The sequence below is a fragment of the Zerene cesonia genome, chromosome 13 (assembly GCF_012273895.1).
Source record: "Zerene cesonia ecotype Mississippi chromosome 13, Zerene_cesonia_1.1, whole genome shotgun sequence".
In the NCBI taxonomy this organism is placed as follows: Eukaryota; Metazoa; Arthropoda; class Insecta; order Lepidoptera; family Pieridae; genus Zerene; species Zerene cesonia.
The window spans coordinates 5,633,512-5,653,841 of NC_052114.1; the positions used below are offsets into that span (position 1 = coordinate 5,633,512).

General features: G+C 32.5%; 1 protein-coding gene and 1 long non-coding RNA gene across 4 annotated transcripts in view; one reads left to right on the forward strand and one right to left on the reverse strand.

The window, feature by feature from the left end:
• Positions 1 to 20,330, reverse strand: part of LOC119831067 — a 21,807-nt gene continuing 1,477 nt past the window's right edge. Inside the window, exons 1-3 of one of the 2 annotated variants that reach the window (XR_005287876.1) lie at positions 13,645 to 13,778; positions 6,844 to 6,882; positions 1 to 661 (exon numbers count right to left, since the gene is read on the reverse strand). This is a non-coding gene — a long non-coding RNA (uncharacterized LOC119831067). Of the gene's footprint in view, positions 662 to 6,843; positions 6,883 to 13,644; positions 13,779 to 20,330 lie in introns of those variants that run through there. The other variant, XR_005287877.1, reaches the window with a different exon arrangement.
• The window catches only part of LOC119831066 (PR domain zinc finger protein 1-like), an 18,624-nt gene continuing 12,075 nt past the window's right edge, over positions 13,782 to 20,330 (forward strand). Inside the window, exon 1 of one of the 2 annotated variants that reach the window (XM_038354307.1) lies at positions 13,782 to 14,055. The gene's annotated coding sequence lies outside the window, so the exon portion shown is untranslated. The remainder of the gene's footprint in view (positions 14,056 to 20,330) is intronic. The other variant, XM_038354309.1, reaches the window with a different exon arrangement.

Sequence of the window (20,330 nt, forward strand, 5' to 3'; positions counted from 1 at the left end):
GCAAAAGTGAGGTATACAAGGCTAGGGGTAAACATACAGCAACCAAAGGAAGAATATAATACTATAGAACTAACCAATTTTAAAGTTAATATGTAGAGCAATGTATATTTATGAAAGATTTAAAAAAAACTCTTATTTGGCAAACGATCCCGGTTTCATATTTTTAAATCATACCCAAATTAAAAATAACTTGCGTAGTAGTAGGTGTAGGTGTCCTTACAACCAAATAGGACCGATTCGTTTTTTTAAACAGTAACTTTAGTGTTGTCATCATTCCAATATTGTTCACATACCTAACTGAAATCATTAATAAGGTTAAGCAGTATTTTTGCCATAGCGGATGTACGTTACACAAAAAAAGACACCAGATACTAGAAACCATTTCGGCGACGGCACCAATTGCTAGCAATTCAATTAACATACCGCTGGAGTTTGCAAATGTCGTGGTTTTTTATCCCCAAAGTACAGTTACGGATCATTTAATGAAAGGGGTTTAATAGAAAGGATGCAGAAAAAGCCTGTGATTACTTAACCCATATCCGGTATTTGGGCTATGGAGCATATGGTCCCGTAACCCTTTGGCCCCGTTATAATGTTGAACAACAGTTGCGTTTTATCCCTTTTTTCAACGATTCGCCAGGTGATTAGATTTTTTCTGTAACTACAAATAAATAAAATTTAATCATCGAAAACATCAAATCCGAATTGAGAAAATATGGGGTTGAGTTATCATTTCTTTTATGTCTTTATTAAACAGTTTGATTTATGATTTTATCAAGGCATCGTTTAATCTACTATTCCGTTCATTTATCAAGTTTGCCTACTTTGAACGAAATATTTAATTTAATTAAAAGGAACGTATACTTCACATGATTTTGTCATGATGACTACAAGATTTTTGTTTTATTTATTTTTAATTACTCCATATATAATAACGGAAACTATACTATACAAATGTTCACATTAGATTTATTTTTAAATAATCGTTGATTTCATTCGTATAAAGGTTACTTATCAAAAGATTAAATCACAACAAACTAACACCTATTCAGTAACTACATCTAATAAAGATTCAGGTGTCAGTTAGTAATTTATCAATTTATTTTCACTTTTCGCCATATCGAGCGTGCAGTGAGAGAGCTGTAACGAAGAGGCGATACGTCGCCGGTTCCAGGAACCGTACGCTTTCCACTCGTCGGCTGAACTGCATCTTCCCGAGAAAATGCACGCGGGTTCGTTGCACTTACAAACTCATAACCCCCTTTCTAAAGCACCGATCCAATTATGTGCACTTTCGCAAGCAACTACTGTCACTCGCCTAGATACGGATAGGAAACTGGCGATGCGCTTGTTCCATGCTCATTGCTCCACCTGCCGATGTGGCATTCGGGCACACTCGGGACAGGACGCTTGCGAATATATAAACGATTCTTCAAAAGTATTTTAAAGAGTTACTTTATAATATTTTAAATTGAATATTCATATCTAAGCGATAACTAAGCGCATCTCTAAATAAACACCGCTCATGATATATCATCGTAGGAAGTATGTTATAAGTTATACGACCTACCATTACAACTCGAGAAATTCCTGACTCGAAAGAGCCGTCTGGCAGAATTTGCATCATTTTCTGCGTTATTGAATTGAATTAGTATAATTTCTTTATGGTTTTTGATTTTATTAATCGTCGTAATATATATTAATATATAATGTATATTAATATATAATATATTAATATATAATATAATATTTGATAAAGGCAATCACTACTGACTAAAATTTACAGATTGTCCGTTGATTTACCTAAATTCATTAAATTTAGAAGAACTTATACATCAATTACTCTGGAGCTAATATAACAATTCTCGGTTAAGACTAATTATATTGTCAGCGAAAATGTATCAGAAGCAACGTAGGAAAGTTTTTCAGTCATAATCAACATCCGTGGTGCACGCTAATGGAAACGAGACAGGACATCGAACTCGTCTGCAATCTCAAAGATATTACGCTGTCACTGCCTACGTTTACAGCGCTTTACTTTTATTAGCGACAATAAACGACATAATTAAACTATTTTTTCTCGCAAAACACTGGTCAAAGCATTTTAACGTCATAAAGATATATAGTGTTTTTTTTATCAAAATCTCTCTTCTTACATAGGTGTGCCAGATATCCAGATACTAGACAGAACTTGTCATAAGTAATTGCGGTGACAAAGGAGGGGATTAGAGTGCATTGACACACTTACCTACTGCACGCTGCAGCGGCGAAATTGCATCGACACTCACTGTCGTGGACTAGCGTAGCCAGTATCGTAAGACCCCTCCTCATTTTTCTCATTCGTATTACTCATCATAGACCTAGAGTCACGCCTAACCATCGCAGAGCTCAAGATAACTCGGTGTCGCTATAAGCTACTGACGACTCGGAAAAGTGGAATGACGTCCGCGCGGCTATGCAGTTTTCACTCACAAACACGGGCTTAGAGAAACGCATAGATTTGTTTTTACTTAAGTTTACTTTGAGAAAAAAATATTTAATTGCAGTTTCAGTTACAAATCATGAAATCATTTCGATTAGTTCCATCAATCGAAAAACTAATATGAACTAATATGCTATTAAAATCCTAAGTTTAATAAAATACAAAGAAACCTAACCGAAAATCCTGTTTCAGTTAACCTCATCTTCATATATTAATGTACTTAGTTTAAATATATTTTACTATATAGACATACTGTAACTTATTGGTTTCACTTTCTGTTAAAAAAATTCTTCCAGTAATTAGTTCACACAAATTTAATATAACATTTTGTATACGAATAATATTTACAGTATTTTTATTAAACTATAAACATGTTACGTTATAGTTATCGAGAGTCCTACGACCATCCTCCATCGAGGCCTACGGCATTTCGTTCAGAGTTGATATTAATTATCTCAAAATCTGCTATCGAAAATAACCTATAAGACATCATAACATTTGTATAGAGCGACATGCGATCATCCTTAATTGATAAGCGTAGTAATAACAGTAATACAATATGAATGCAAAGTGCACTTGACACGGTCGCGGGGTCAATGGCATCGTAGCGGCCGTAGCGATGCGTGGCAATGCATTGTTAGCTACGGTCTGCTGTAGCACAACTCTTGTGAAATATGTATTACTATCAAACAATGGACATTTTTGTTAGTTATAGTAATGAACGTAACTCACTGCATGAGTTAGAATTATTTCTAATGGCGGACTTATGAATTAAAAACGAATAATTCTTTTTTAAACCCTCGTAATAATGACTATAGTTATTAGCGATGTGTTTCTTGGTTTTTATAGTATAAATTATATAAATAAATTTTTAAATGTTTTAAAATTTCTGGTAGGCATCTGGTCTACCATCAGCTTTCTTATTTCAAATACAAACTGAGTTAATATGGAGATAACTGGAGTAACCAGTTTCACTACCAAAAGTGCAGTGTCATGCACATGTTAGACTAATTTCAGTGCAATTTACTTTTTATAGTACTGAACACGTCACGTCTTTGATTTAGCAAAGTACATGAGCCGTTGCATATCTTGGCGACAATGAAAGTACGTCGCGTTTCTCGTTTGCGATACATCGTAATAAGGCCACCAGCGTTCATCGGCCTCCATGGCGCCGTTACCGCTGGTCGCAGCTCTCGCTTCACGCAATATCTTGGCGTAATATCCACAACCCTTAATCATAATATCTTCATGAACAGATTTAATTAACTAGTGTAAAGACAATAGCTAATTAGATATATTAATTAAATTGTAATGGTATTGCAGTGAGTTCACTACTTAAACGGCTCATATTTTCCGCTATTTTGATTCTTTTACTTTTGCGGTCAAAGGCACGGTGAAAGTAATTTTTCAATTACGGTGGTTTAAAATTAGAGCCTATGAGCCTAGATAATGTATTCTTACATTTATTTCTATATACAATAATCAATTATTTAAATTTTCGACTGTTAAGTAATCTGTTGGTAATAATTACGAATACAAACAACCAGCTTTTGGTTTGCAACATTAGGTCATTAACCCGCAGTGACAGCCTTTCATTTTCTGTTATGTTTGTTCCAAAATGTTTCGAATGTTCGAGATTTTTCTTTATGTGCAATGCATGTGACCACATTTAACACAATTTTATCTTTTACTGCCTTTAAAGGAACGTTTAAAAGAAGTTGCTTGATTTTATTCTACTGTACATTATTTAATAATGTATGCAGTTTTATGTCTACGTCATGTATCGAACACGTCTACAGGGAAAACATAAACTTTGAATTAATTTACAGATTTTTATTAAAAATCAGAAAGAAAATTAACAATATAAATACACACATTTACAAACTTGTGACTGCATACAAATAGACCTTGACTTAATATATAAGCTTGAAGGGACATCAATATGCAGCTACAACAAACATTACTCTACTCATAAAAATTATTCGAATCAAACGTTTTTAAAGTGTGAATTAAAAAAACCCATTGCGTTCGTAGAAAGTAATAACGGTGTATGTTGAAATACGTATGCAGTGGCGCGGGCGGAGGAACGGTCATGATTCACGAAACTTCGCTCACTCTGTGACATAATGATCTAAATTACCATAACTCCACAACGCTTAACATTTCCCTTTACTTGTAAAGTGAATCATATGAAAGGATAAGGAAATTTTGAGTATATCGTTTTGCAGAAATGTGAAGTTATACAAGTTATGAAGAGATTTAACTGTAGTGATGTTATAAAATAGTTCTCTAGTAGTCCAAATCCAATCCATAGCAGTTCATTATATATGGCCTAGATATAAAAGTCATACTCATGACAATATATATCGGAGAGTAGAGTTCCTATAACAAAGGTTAATTTGAATCATGTCATGAGCAGATTAGCAAAACTCCAGACTAGAAACAGCAAGCCAAGCTGCGTAGGGCGATTGGTGCAATAGGCAATGGCGGCGCTTATAAGCGAGTATGTAGACGATTGCAGCAACCTTCCGGTAATGTAACAGTCTTGTAAGATATCTGCTATAGGTTCGTTGAACTTTCGCGAGTGCAGAACGCAGGGTGGGGAGCTACAGTAGGTCACACCCGGCCGTCGGCACACTTACCTTGACTCGACGCACTTCGCTGTACGCTCTAACATAGAAAACTAGGCGATACCCCGTCACAGCGTTTCTAGACATCAAACTATTCCAAAGATATTATATTATTACTGACCTAATTGATAAATAAAACAATTCGACGGTTACTTATTAATTGGACGTAAAACCATATAAAATTACTGCTGAATTTTTACTTTCTATTTTCAAGGGAAATGATTAGGACAAGTAAATGTCAGTAAGAAAATCGTTTTGCATTGATATTTCCTTTTTTTGTAATGCTGGGTGATACTGGTACTTTAGAATCGATGGAAAAATTATATTCATAAAGCAACAAAAACAGATGATGTTTATCTTAGAATATTGTACACTTTTCCAGTAATACGCATTGAAATACACTAGGGATCTTTTTAAAAGTCAATGAATTTTAAGTAAAATAACATTCTACCTTAAATTGCATTATCACTCTATCTATGTTCCAAATTCAATCAATGATTTCCAATGACCAGCTTCTATATAACTAATCGACAAAAAGCTATTTACACGTTTGTACTTGACATAAAAATGCAAATGTTGTTCGTTGCAAATCTATTTCTCCCACAAAAATATGACGACCGTATGCATGTTCTACATCTTCAACTGACTCAGAAGTTGATTCATCAATAAACCAGCATTTATCCGGTTACTTCACTTTATACGTTGAAATTTTGCAAATATGTCCTTATAAGTTAAATTCTGAATGGAACACTAAACTTATAAAAAATAGCATATGCTGTTAACAAGAATATCTTTTTACAATTAAAATAAAATAAAACACAATTTACACATTACATTTTTACTATCCCGACATTTAGAAAGGCGTTTCAAAGACAACGATCGTGGTCACGGACGGACCCTGTCCTTAATTTCTTTAAAATTCATTGTGTTTGTAGTTTTCATTTGTAATTGATAGCGTATGATCATGCTAAAACATAAATATGTTTTAGCAAATTATGAATAAGTTCAAAGCCAATACCCGTATGATGTAACCGTGTCTCTCAAAAAAACGTGTATCATACAGTGGCAATACAACCTTTGTATCATATGGGCCCGTATTGCCATGTAACAGCATTGTTTTAGTTACGTAATATAATATGAACATTCGTATCTACTTCTAGAGAAATGATAACTAACTACTAACACAACTTTCTTTAATATAATACGTAGATAGTTGTGTGTGTATCGATGCATCTTTTTGTTTATAATATAATTCTCATGTTTTCTAAATATCTATATTATGGTTCATTTGGAATGGTGCATAACCAAATTGATATCATTGTTCTAAGGCACTCTCATGCTCGCAAATTTTTTAAGAATCAATTTGAAAAATCTCTTAGTAATTAATTTATAAATGTAACGTTCGTTTATACTTGACTTACAACTGCGATTTCTAGTATCAAACTTAAGTTTTACTATATATATTTTCACTTGTTACAATCATGTTGTTGTATCTATATATGTTACAATAAGAGGGCCAGAGCCTCTCAATAGAACGATATAGGTACAAATGATTAAGGTGAAATAAATATTTATTTATTTTTGATGGCATAATCATGCTTATGCTATCATGATTTTTTACTCAAATTACATAATATGTTTGCTTATACCTATATATTAATCAAATTATTCGTCCCTCTAATTGTCTTCTTACGTAGAGATTTTTTTACATGAAAAATAAAAAGTACCCACCTCATGATCGAAGGCTATTTTACAGGATTTTCTGCAATTCTGAAACAAAAATTATGGATTTATAAAACAAAATACGAATTTGATATACGCTGTTGATTAGTTGCAGGGAAAAGTTTATCAAACTTTATAAAATTAATTCTTTTTTCGGTTATGTCATCGTATTAACTGTTTAATGAAATATGTATGCATGTTCTACATAACTGTCTTTTAAAATAAACTTTTTACTGTTAAGTCATAGATTATTTTCTTAAGTCTATCTCTCGACTCTATATTCGACTATTTTGAAATATCTTCAAAGGATGTACACTACGACTATACAGTAATCATTTCGTAAAACTGGATGTTATGTATGGATCTATGCATTAAAAATATTTTTTATAAATCAAAACATAAAGATAATTATTTTAGGTCATGGGGAACGAGGTACAAATTCAGATTCTATAATGATACAAAACGACACGATTTCCTATCAAACACAAAAAGAATCAAGTCGATCGGTTGAAAACCCACGGAGTTATCGAGAAACAAAACAAAAAAATAGAGTTGAATTAAGAACCTCCTACGTTTGAGATCGGCGGGGAAAGGATTTTGCTGCACTTTTGTTTTGATCTTAGTTGAGCTAGTTTCACATTTTGAATCTAGCAAATTATCACTTAGCATTCAAAATTTGTTCAAAAATAGCCAAATGAGTGAATTTGTCAATCAAAATTAGTGAGTCTAATCAATCAAAAAAGTCAGCATCATACAACAAAAACAACTTTTTCAAACCATCATTTCAGTGCATGTTATGTCATAAAATAAATCAGAAACCAACCATTTACATGCTTAAGCTCATGACGATTTATAATTTACACAGTCTACAGTTTAATAAAATTTAACAACATAGAGCAAAACAATGATATACAGAAATAGAACCAGTTTTTTCTATTGATCTATGGGTGATCGAACTCCGTACCGTCATGAACACTCAAGACGTGTATTAGCAACGCTTGTTGCGAAACATGCTTATTACTTATGATAAAAAACATCTTATGTATGAGCTTACGTCATATCTCAGCCCTTCTTGCTTCAATTACATTTAACTAATACTTGCTGTATATTTTGAATTCAAGCCTGTGAGCCGGTTGAAGCTACTCACTAAGCAATTTATATTGTATAAAAAATATCGCGTGTTGACAAATCAGGTTTTACGAATCCTACTAATATTATAGGCGCGAAAGTTTATCAATTTATGCATGTTTATTGCTCTTGCATGTAAATAAATAAATACCTTTGTTAGGTGAAAAATAAAATTATGTACAGAGATAAATCTGGATACTACATAGGCTATATTTTAGCCGGCTAGTGAAGCCGCAAGTTTCAACTAGAAAAATATAGCTAACAAGCCATAGTTATTGAATTGAAAATTGCCATTGAATAGTAATAAAACCTTTTTGCAATTAACTAAAAATATGTTGCGATTATAAATAGCATAATTTGATGATTTGGATTCTTTTTGTTATTTGATAGCGGGTGCCTCCCGTGTGGTCTCATTTAAATTTGATCTAGTTAAGCCAATTTAAAGGTAAGAGTAGTTTAGTTCTTTGTTAACAATAGTTATAAAATTACGTATTTAAGCGTTTATAGCTAGGATTTTTGCAATAACATTCGTTGCTTTTTTAATTATCACATCACACGGTTTCAGTTTCATCGTTTAACATAAATTATTTGTATATGATATTTGATCAAATATTATACAATACGATAAATGAATTAATTGTTAATTGTATTAAAAATTCTGTACGTTAATTACTCTATGAAGATCTTTTTACCTGCATATATAGGTGAAAACAATGTTATATGAAAATAATGCGTTACTTACTATTTACTAGCGAGCCGCCCTGGCTTCGCACGGGTGCAATTATGCACGTATTATACATATGATCCTACCTCATGAATCACTCTACCTATTAAAAAAAACATTAAAAGCTGTTGCGTCATTTTAAAGTTCTAAACATATAGAAACACAGATGGTAGACAACGATCCAATTTTCCTTCCCTTAATTTCTATTAATATTCAGATCAACTAAGGCGGTTTAAATTTATTTTATTACAATTTCATTTTATTAAGTTTTAACAATCTACCTATAAATTGTATTTATACATATGTAGTAAATATAATTTATTGGTAGATTTACCTATAAAATAAAAAACCATAATTATCGTACGTTATCAAAGAAATATTCAAATTAATTGTAGGTAATTGTGTTGTTGTAAGTAATTATTAACAATTTTAAATAAAGATAAAAATTCAAGAGATATAACTATGTCATTAAAACAGTAAATTTTAAATAACATATGCAAACGTCAAAGGAGACAAAAATTAACAATAATATATATTTAATATTAAGAAATAGTTATACTCTAAACATAATTATGAACGTATGTTATTCAAAACGTTTGGATTATTTAAGTATTAGTTAATGTACGGCAATATAAAATATTAATATGATAAGAAAGAATTAAATAGTTTACAAACTGAATCAGTCTTATTGCGAGCAACATTTTTGCGATGGTACGCTTCTAACAAAATTCGCAAACAAGCAACGCGGGCTAATGTCAAAAACCTCGACAGGCGGATGCGGGCTACGTACTCATTATCTATACAACCAATCACAAGAAACTTTATTGTACATAGATAAAACCTTCATTTTTGATAGAAAAGAGCTACGGTAAGACGATATATTATTAATATTGCAAATTATGCACAATGAATTTTAATACGTCATTAATATTGAACATTTATTTGATGTGCATTTTTCAATCACCATTATTACATAAAAATGGGTATTTTATATCAAGCCCTATCCAAAAGATTTAAAATCACCATATAACGATGAACTCATATCTAATTTACGATATATCAAGGCCTTCGATGGCAATTTATATGTCGTTAGTACTTCATAATTGTTTAATAGCAAAGCAGCCACTCGTCCGACGCTCAAAAGAGTTCAACGCACGTCAAAACGACAAAGCTCACGATTCTTTACACAATGGCACTTTTTGTGCAGTCTTACTTTTGGTTATGACATCATCTAACACTACCAATTTGAAATCAAGGAATTCATCACGTAGGTATTAAGCACACAGTTCGTGCTTTACAGTTTTGGCTGTTTCACGGGGAATGAAATAATCCACGAAAGAGATGTAAATGTAAATAATATCCATGTCGAGCATGGTATTGTAATTAATTCAATTACACCTACAAATGACAAGTTGTATGTAAAATTATGTAGGATTGATTGTATTAGAAGAATTTCATACCACCTATTAAAATTATTTCTATTTACATATTATTAAAATTTCCGTAAGGTAACATTTACATAATACGAGCATATAGTCATGAGGTTAATTAAAAGTAAAAATATCAAACTGATTACATAGTTCAACGTGCAACGATGTGCTCTATGTAGTAAAGCTTAAGGTTATGAATACATTCACGATTACTTCACGAATCAGTGAGTAGTTGAAGCTTAATTATATAACATAGTATATAAGGCAGTACACGTTGTCTAATGTATTTTTTACCGTGGTCTACATGCCAAAACTTAAGTACCTATGATGTGGGTGGCGCAAAAAATCTCAGTAATATTTTGGAGGTATCGTGTCGAAGCCGGCGAGGTAGGTTCATCTATCTCCAAGGCCACGGCCGTTGCTCCCAAATCGCTGATCGCATCCTGCCGAAGCTTCCACTTGTTTGGCCACTTCTTTTTTGTCTAATGAAATATCTACACTTTTAGAATCTATAAAATGAACCTTTACATGCAATTAACATTGAGATTGAGTTTTATGTAAGTGTTGAAGAATTTGAATGAAATTAATTTTACCAGTTATACTTATTGTATTAAAACCTATTCACCTTTTTTTTGTAGATAATACGATGATTTTTAAGTAAAATTATGCACGCACATACATAGGTTGTATGATGTAAAACCTTGTAAAAAATAAGTAATACTAAAATGACTAAAATTAATATTATCTAATATTATTTATCAATCCGATACTTTTATCCTATCGAATATGGATGTACGGAACATCTTACGCCTTTATATAAACAACAGTTTCCCTGCCACGATATAGTTAGAGCTACGAATTAAAACATTATGGTATGAATATACAATGAAAATTCTGAAGAAATCCTGTTATTAGTATCACATTGTAATCCTATTAAATGTGACACAAAAGATGCCGTAAATCCTTAAGTACAAGTAATTTACGACATTCTTACCATAATAATGCTGGTTACTTACAAATAGTCTGAATGCTACCCCTTTAACAGTTACAGGTTTAGCTACTGCATCATAAAACTCTTTTGTACTTTCATCTTTCACTTCCGAAACAAGTGATCCAGTGGAATATATTATAATTTCGTGCGGGTCCGGTGAACAAAGCATTCAGTAGGCTTAACTAATTCCATAACAAAAATGACAGTTAAAACATATTTCATGTTCGTCCATGGTAAGGTTTCCAGCAAATCGCTCTATTATAAATATTTTAGGAAAATACATAACATGAAGCATCTTACCAGGATCGCAAATATGACTTTTTTCATTCATGCGATTTTTATCATTAGTTTTGTGTCAATGTATTCCATTGTCGCAATGTGTTCTTGGGTGGATGTAGAACCGTTATATTTTTTTGGATAGTAACATTATAATGGCCACCCTTTTGTAGCAAAAAACTTGAGGGTATCGCAGGTAAGCAAATCTGTGATGGAGGACTGCGATTAATGCAACGATTTACGTTACATAATGACTTTTTTTCCGATTACTGTTATTGCTTAACTGTAAACTCTTTGTGTTGAATAAAGATGCATGCTGATTGCACCAATTCATCAGATTATTAAAAAAGGTAGGCCTAGCCGCACGTTTCAGATACAATTTTATAAAAGTACGTATATTTAATCGCATGCATGCCATGACATTTTGTTAAAGTTAATGTAAGACTATTGTTTTATTAATAATCAGACTGATTCCAGTGACAAACAATGTAATAAATAATTTAAAATGCCTTGACCAACTTTATAAGTTCCCTTTGAAATGCGATTACATTGAACTGAAGTTTTTTTTTGTTTAAACACAGGGAAAACACAGGTTATAAATAGGGATTTTAAATACAATCTTTTATTGCTTTTTTTCTCTCAAAATATTTGAAGATGGATTGAGAACCTCCTCCTTCATTTTGATAAAGGTTGTAAAAAAGGTAACTAATGAAGCTCACTACAACAAAAATCTTAACGTAACAAACATACACATCACATTTCGTTTATAATTTATGTACTGTTACGAAATCTGTACTTCCATTATTCTAATTTTTGATAACGCATTATAATTTGTTGTGTAATAATTGTTAAAATAATACATATTCAATTCGAAAATTTCGTGTGATTATAATATCATTATTTCTCTTCTCAAAAAAGTCAAGCCCTAACACAATTTATACAATAATACTACTATAAAGAACTATATTATATGGATGTGGAGATTTCCAAAATTGAATTTGAAAAAACTTCAATAATTGGGTTTGGTACTTGTGAAAATGTAAGAGTCAAGTAAAATCATACTTTAAGTATGTTATGTGTCATAAAAATTAACAATAAGGCTATCAGTTTAGTAAATAACGCCTACTTTCAATATAAATTCTCAAAGTTATGCGTCGTATACAAATGGTCTCTATTTTCTTCTTCTTTTCGGTACGATGCTGTCAGGTATTATTATTAATAAAAAAAGAGAGAAAAAAAAGAACTTTAAAGGTAACACACAAATTAAATGGACATAAGACGGCTCCTTTTAAATAAAAAAAAAGATAAGAATGATCGTTTAGTAAGCGTATATTATGGAAAATTCTATAATAGTATTACATAAAAATGTTGTGTTTCCATACATGACATCCATAATCTGCCTATAGAATCCACACATTTAGTCAAAACTGATGTTTGATGTTCAATTTAAAGAATCAAAACATATTAGATTTACATTTACATATGTTTTGCAACGTAGTTAGTAATAATTTGCTTTATGTTATTTCTGCATTGTGAATATATAATAGAATCAATCAACAATGTTATTTAATATATTGCAATATAAAAGGCTTAAAAAAAATATCGTTATTCTAAGGAATACAAAAATATACTATGAAATAACGTGTGATGTCATGACACATTTCCGTAGAAGCATCCATATACTCGTCAATTTTATTATTACAGAAGGAGAAGCTCGTTAATATCATTTTTAGAGTTTAAATATAATAATTATGTGGGTGATGCGACGATCATCTGTTATACTACACATCTGTGTTATACAATAGCATTTAAACATATGAACTTAAAACGCATTTGACCTCTTGCAGCCTTTTTTGACAGAGCAACATCGTCCAAAAAGCTGAAAGGTTTGTTTGTTTGGTTGGTTGGTTGAACACGCAAATATCAGGAACGGCTGGTGCGATTTCAAAAATTATTTCAGTGTTAGAAGTTGGGGCGGACCACTAGTATATAATATTAGTTAGTAGTAATGTATATGTGTGAGAGTGTAAATCGTATTTTGGAAAAATATGGCGCCAATTAAATTTTTTGCGTACTGTATTTGTAACATTTAAACATCTCTTCAAATTCTCATTATTATTGAGGCCAACGCATTAATATACGTTTGAATCACCATGAAGTTGTTCGAATTATGACGTATAGGTAAAAATAATTTTTCACACACATAGGGGAAACGATAAATACTAAAGAATAAATATCGTTTGACACTTGTACTAGATTACCTTGCCGAGATAGAACGCGACCATGGCATTGGTCGGGATGTGTGTTCCGTCTCGCTCGCACGCAGTTCATTCACCCGGCCGGTGAGTGCGGAAGAAGCGCAGGCGACGGTACAGAGTACAGACTACAGAAGTCAGAACAGACCGCAGGCAACCGCGGCGACGACGGCTTCGACCGTGAACCGATCTACACTTATCAGTTACACGGAGCTATCGGTGCGCTACGCCGCCTCCGCCTCACGATGTACTAAAGTGTTGAAGTTAGACTGAATGCAACCTAGATCTCAATTTAAGACTTATTAATTTAAGTGACGGTTCCAGTGTAGTGATGAATAGTTTAAGTTTAGTGAAAATATCTGCTACACTATCTGGATTTTATTTACAATTATTATCTGGATTACTATGCGCTTATTGGTAAGTTATGGTATGAATTTTCTATTATAATGTAATGTGGAAAGCAAAGTATATAAGTCGCTTATTTACATCGCGAGATGCTGATCGTCTTGTAACAAAAAGACTTCAACGCGCATGATAATCTTTAGCTACATCTTAGAATAATAAGAAATCATTTTGTCTTAAGCGTTACATTGCAATTTTTTATCTTTATATCTCTTTTCAAAATAAATAATTAATTTAGTTATAGATGATATATTGCTATAAATAGTTTTATCACTTAATATTGTTTTTATTAAATGGACATGAAATATGAATGAATGTTTATTTTAAATGAAAAGAATACATAACTTACATATGTAAGTATTGGGTGTTACAATCTTATTGATAAGTTATAAAATCCTTTGTATTCATAAATACATTATTAGTGTTTATCTTACGGAATAAGTGTAAGTACATTGTGTTTAAAATCTTTGGATTTTCCAAAGTTATACCATTTAATTTGGATTTATGAATATTACATGTGTATAATTTTGTACTCTGAATTAAGTAAAACGTATATCTGAGCTTTATGAAGTATAAATTATGCTATGTGTAGATAAATATATATTATCAAATATATATTCCTTTCTACAAATAACGTATAACAATACCAGTAAAAGCTAATATTTAATAGTTAAATTGATTAAATAAGACACCAAAAATATTGTTTAAATCTCCTCTTTTAACTTATTTACTATTGAAAAAACATTCAGGTTTTAACCAGTAATTACATAAAGTTACTTGGTTATATCACAACATGTAACCAGCAATTGTTATTGGGCAGTCGGAAAGCAAAAAAGAAGCCTTGAACCTGTTGAGTTCAGCCTCAAGGTTAACATTTCGCGCACGTGGTTTCAAGCATTATTGCGTAATTCAACCAATGTATAACTTGGTTCAACAACCCTTATCTATTATGAAATATTTCATAATAACAGATTTAAGCACCATCATTTCTTTCAATTCCGATTTTTTCTCGTTTTTCAAAACTGTGTCCCACAAAATTCAATCATGTAAGGTTGTAAAAATTGTTTGTTTGTTGTATTTATTAATATCACCACAACTGGGCGGAATTAGGGAAACATTATTCAATTTACTCCATGTGTTATGAGATTCATTCAATTCACATGCATATTAGATTCCATAAAAACATTTAAATTTCAATTTTATAAATAAATCAACAGTGTAAGGAATCAGTATTTGTAAGTAGTAAAAAATATTCATAAACGACATCAACTTGAACTCGTATGTAATAAAAAATAGTATATATTTACTGATCGAACGTGGTAAATAACACGTATTGCCAATTTGAATCTTATGCCGTTCGCAAAATGATGCAAATTGGCACGCAGTGTGATTGTAAATTCGGCAATGACACTGACTACATCGATGATATAACAACAGGCTGACAAACCCGTGAAAACTCGGTCATTGAACCGCAACTCGCTCGCTACGGAGTGCTTTCGCTTATGCGATTTTATGTTTACGTACAACGATATAAAGTCGGATGTTCAATTTACTCAGTCGTAACATTCACAATTAAGCTTTGCTTAAGTTTTTGTGAGTGTATTACCTTCGCGATGTTGTCATGAGCGCCGTCTCTATATTGAGGGCTATTAAAATATCTAGTATGTATGAGAAGAGTCAATATTGCTGGAGCTAAGGAATTGTAATAAAACAAAAAGCACGAGTTATCCGGTGGGTTCACTTGCGCTGACTCTTACGTGGGAGTGCCAGGAAGGTCCTTCATGGGTAGAAAGTAAATGCCTGGTAAACATCGAACACGCGTGGCGGTGAGGGGGGACCCATTGCGTGGAACCTGTTCAAGCAACGGTACCTCATGCCCGGGCCGCGGGCGCACACGCACCTATTATGTAATATCCATTTTCATGCTTCGACAGCTCCGTGTTGTATTGTATTGACCTTTCAACTAGCTTTGTTATTAAAATGTACAATATATCACACCATGATGCAACAGAAGTACCCAAATAACAATGACATATCGTATCTGCTACTTTAATACCAATACTATTCGTAGACATTATTGTTAAGATATTAAGGAGTTTTCTCCTAAGTATTGTAAGCTGTTAAATATTACGTCAAAATTATAATCATTTAAAACCGAAAATAAGCGCTCACCTACAAGCACATGCAAGAATAAATTATAATAACTAGAATAAAGGACCGCAGTGAAATGTCCTACATACACAGCACATTTAATAGAGTCGGTATGGCGCGAGCCTTCCGGTAGCCGCAACAATAAACTGTTACATACAGATACATATGAACTCAATACTTTTTATCGCCCTACACATAGCACTTTTTTGTTCATTTATTCAGATAATTATCACATTATGCAATAGGGAAATACTTTAGAGGGCATCCACACGTGAAGCCTTCGAACCGTATCAAGACAGCTGCGGCATTGACTTCAGTTGACATTTTATTCAATGAATGAATACACGTGTATCGATTTAGACATAACGTTGTATAGTAGTGCATAGTATAATATATTATCGTAGTATATAAAGTAAAGTATTGTATAATTAATCAACTATCTTATTGAAGTTATAGCTGTATACAGAAGATAATATATTATAAAAAGATCTATGTACTCGATTTAATAGAAGGTTATTTTTATTATATATAAATCGTCTTAAATTAAATGTTTGTTTAGCTGTTACTTAATGCATCATTATATACAAAAATATAACAATCATATTTATTAGCTCAAATATTTGTGTGAAAAGAACAGAAAAACAATGAAAATATATTAACAAACGACGCCTTTTCAACATACCCATTTAATTCTTCAAAAAAAACCTAGAATTTTTTTGGGATGAATAAAACATAACATAGCTTTTACAAAATGTTTCAATGCATTGACAAGGAATAGAATCCCGCTATATCTACTCTAATTTCACCCTTCTATTTTATTTTTTACCGCCTTGACCTAACGGTAGCGCGATCCGTGGGCACCGTATCAAAAATCCAGCGGGAACTTGATAAAAAAACAGATTCCCATCGATTTCTACCTGTTTGTAAGAAATTCCATACCCAAGATACTCAATAATAAATGTTATCATAAAGAACCAATTTCAACTACATACATATTGGAGTCGTGCATTGTACCTGTTAATGAGTTGAGCAAACTGAAAGATACTTCTGATCTAGATCCATCAAAACTCCTTAAATACACAAGGATTAAACTGTTTCAACCTAATATATTATATTTCAATTCTATTGGGCCAAATTTATGATAATCTTAGTTAAATTGTGACTAATATAATTTAAATTGATCCTCATCCAGATTAATTACATATCCACTTTATCTGTCTATTTGATTATAAACTTTTCGAATAGGAACTCAAATGATCAGTAAATACAATGAAGTTTGACATAATATGCTGAACCGCAACTATCTCTTGTTCATGGAATTTAGTGATTACATATTGCAATAGCGTTCCAAAGCTGTAAACCTATTTGAGAGCCAAAGTGCATGATTCACAGCACAGTTACATTAAGACGTGCTAAATATCTATCGTGCTACTAAGGTACGTATGAGCATTGCTTCATGAATATCCTTAAACTTCGCTGGTGGGTTCTTGCGGACAAGTTGTCCCTGTTCAATTTCCTTAATGTAGAGGTCAGTGCTAACATCATTCCTATCTATATTTATTATTATCATATAGCATATAATTTTGACATAATGTACTTCAGAGTCAGGTATTATATAAACACAGTATTTATCGAATAAAACCTCATCGATATTTATTATACATCAACACAAACCATAACAACCTCTATTGTAGTAAATCATATTTCTCTATTGATTCGAAAGAATCTAACGGTACGTCCTCTACAAAGACTCCGTTGTCATCATCCGGCTTAAAAGCTCTACCTGCAGCGGGCAAACACTTGCCTCAAATGTTTTTTGCTAACCGTAGATAATTATAAACCCGCATTGCCATAAAGGATATTTAATTGACATAATAAACCTTAACGCATTTTTAACGACAAATAATAGTTTTGTTAACGATATAAACAAAACTATAATATGCATTCCTAGAGTCTACGTATGTAATACTACTTTAATTAAATATAAAAAATCGTTAAATAGATCAGAATATAAAGAAGTAGCAAGTAACAAAGGAAAGTAAACCGTGGTTAGCTCGATCGATGAAAGTAAAGGCCGGTGCAGACAGGCGGTCCCGTTAGCCGGCCGGGCCTGGGCTCACGGAATACTAAACGCTGACATACTGCGCGGCTTTTGACCCTAGCCTAACATTCTAGACTAGAACTTCGCACTTCCATGCACACGATTTATCAGCTATTAACATTTATATAACCGTTCAGTTAACTGTATGGCCTGAAATTATTGTGATTTATACGCGTATGTTACAACTTGCATATTGTATAAATCTTTCTGCGTCAAATCCTACAATTTAGTATTAATAAATCACAAAAACGTTTAATTTAAATTGTCTTAAATGTTGTTCAATAAGTATAAAGCGAGTTTGGAATAACGCAACTTAAAAGAAAATAATTAGTGTGTGTGGGTTTAGTATGAAAGTACGTATCTCCAGCTCGTATCTATTATATTTTATTTTTTAATACTGTGAAACAGTTCTAGGAATTGGATAAACATTGAAGGTTATTTTTTTGCTAAAGCAATACTTTCGAGTCTCATCTGTCTTTGTTATATTGTTACCTTATTTCATGCGAACATTAAAAAAGGGGACCTTTTTTTAATTTGCAGAGAAAAAATGCAATTTGTGCAAACGGCACTTTTAGCAAAAAATTAAAAGACTCGCTGTAAAATAAATGGTCCGTTGTTTCTATATATCTTTTGTCTCACAGGCTGTGTCATTATTGTATTGAACAATGAAATAAAAATACCGGCATTAACAAACAATATTGCACATTTTGTGCAAAAAGTGAAATTGTTGGTAGTAAAATAATTTAAAACTTAGTTTTCTGTTGCATGAACTTAGTATTATTTTAAAGACATCGCCGTCGTCGGTAAGGCTCAGTTCAAACATAAGCAAGGGAGGACAATGACCTTACGCAAAATTCGCTGCATTGGGCTAGGTCTAGTGCATGCGCGTATCCGCCGACAACACGGAAACGTAACGAGAGGGAGCGCATTATGCGCTTGCATCCCGGCTAGAGCAGGAAAAAGGCATGAATGAGTATTGAAGCCTACCCCAAGAAGGGGGAAATCGAGTTTACACAAGCAACACTTCCACAGATATAGCTCCCTGTGCTGGGCTAAGATCGATACAGCATATTCTGTTCAATAAATATTAGATGCATGAAAGACTTATATTCACTTCCATCAGATGGTAACGATAATACTATATTTGTGGTTTACTCTCAAATATTAGGCTTTTCGTTTCAACCGACTTCTAGAAAATGAGATAATCAATTCGACTGTTTATTTTTGTGTCTGTTACCTCATAAGTATTAGGGGGTGAACCGATTTTTATGATTCTTTTTTATTTGAAAGCTGGTGCCTCTAATTTGTGCCCATTTAAATTTAGTTCTCACATTTGGAAGGCGGTTTAAAAATAGTAAACTAACTTTTAAAATGCAATGTTTGATTAAAAATTGATTTATAAATTGGTTAGATCTGGCAATCCGAAAATAAAATCTAAATAAAAAGCGTACTGAGAAGATTTAGAAGACTATTATAATACATAGATTTTAATAGTTTCACAATTTCCCCAATGAAAACAAAGCTGTGAAAACGTTATAGGAGATTTTAATAGAGCGATATATCTATTGGTTAATTAATTATTAAATGATCAAAAACCGTTGCTCATTCACTAAAAATACATCGTATAAAAAGCGTGAATTTAATCGTTCACTTTAAAATGGAAATGCAAATTTTGGGATGAAAGGCCTGAAGAAAATTCATGTCAACGACCTCACCACCGAATACTAGCATAGCAGACGCATTTTCTCGCACACAGACGCGACTGTACGATTTATTCGCGCGGCCGAGTAGGAGCGAGACACCGAGCGACGCCGGGCGGCGGGGGCTAGTGGGACGAGGCGCTGCGGCCGTTCACCCCGGAAGATTCAGTGTTTTGATACTGCTCAAGCCTCTACCGATGTTGGAAAACTGCATTTTCTTTGACGCGCTTCGCTTTTCACGCTCTAATTGACCGAAAAAGTTGATATTAATTTTATGATGAGATGCTAATATTTTATCTAGTTGCTAGGAAAACTAATTTAAATAGTTAAATGTTTTT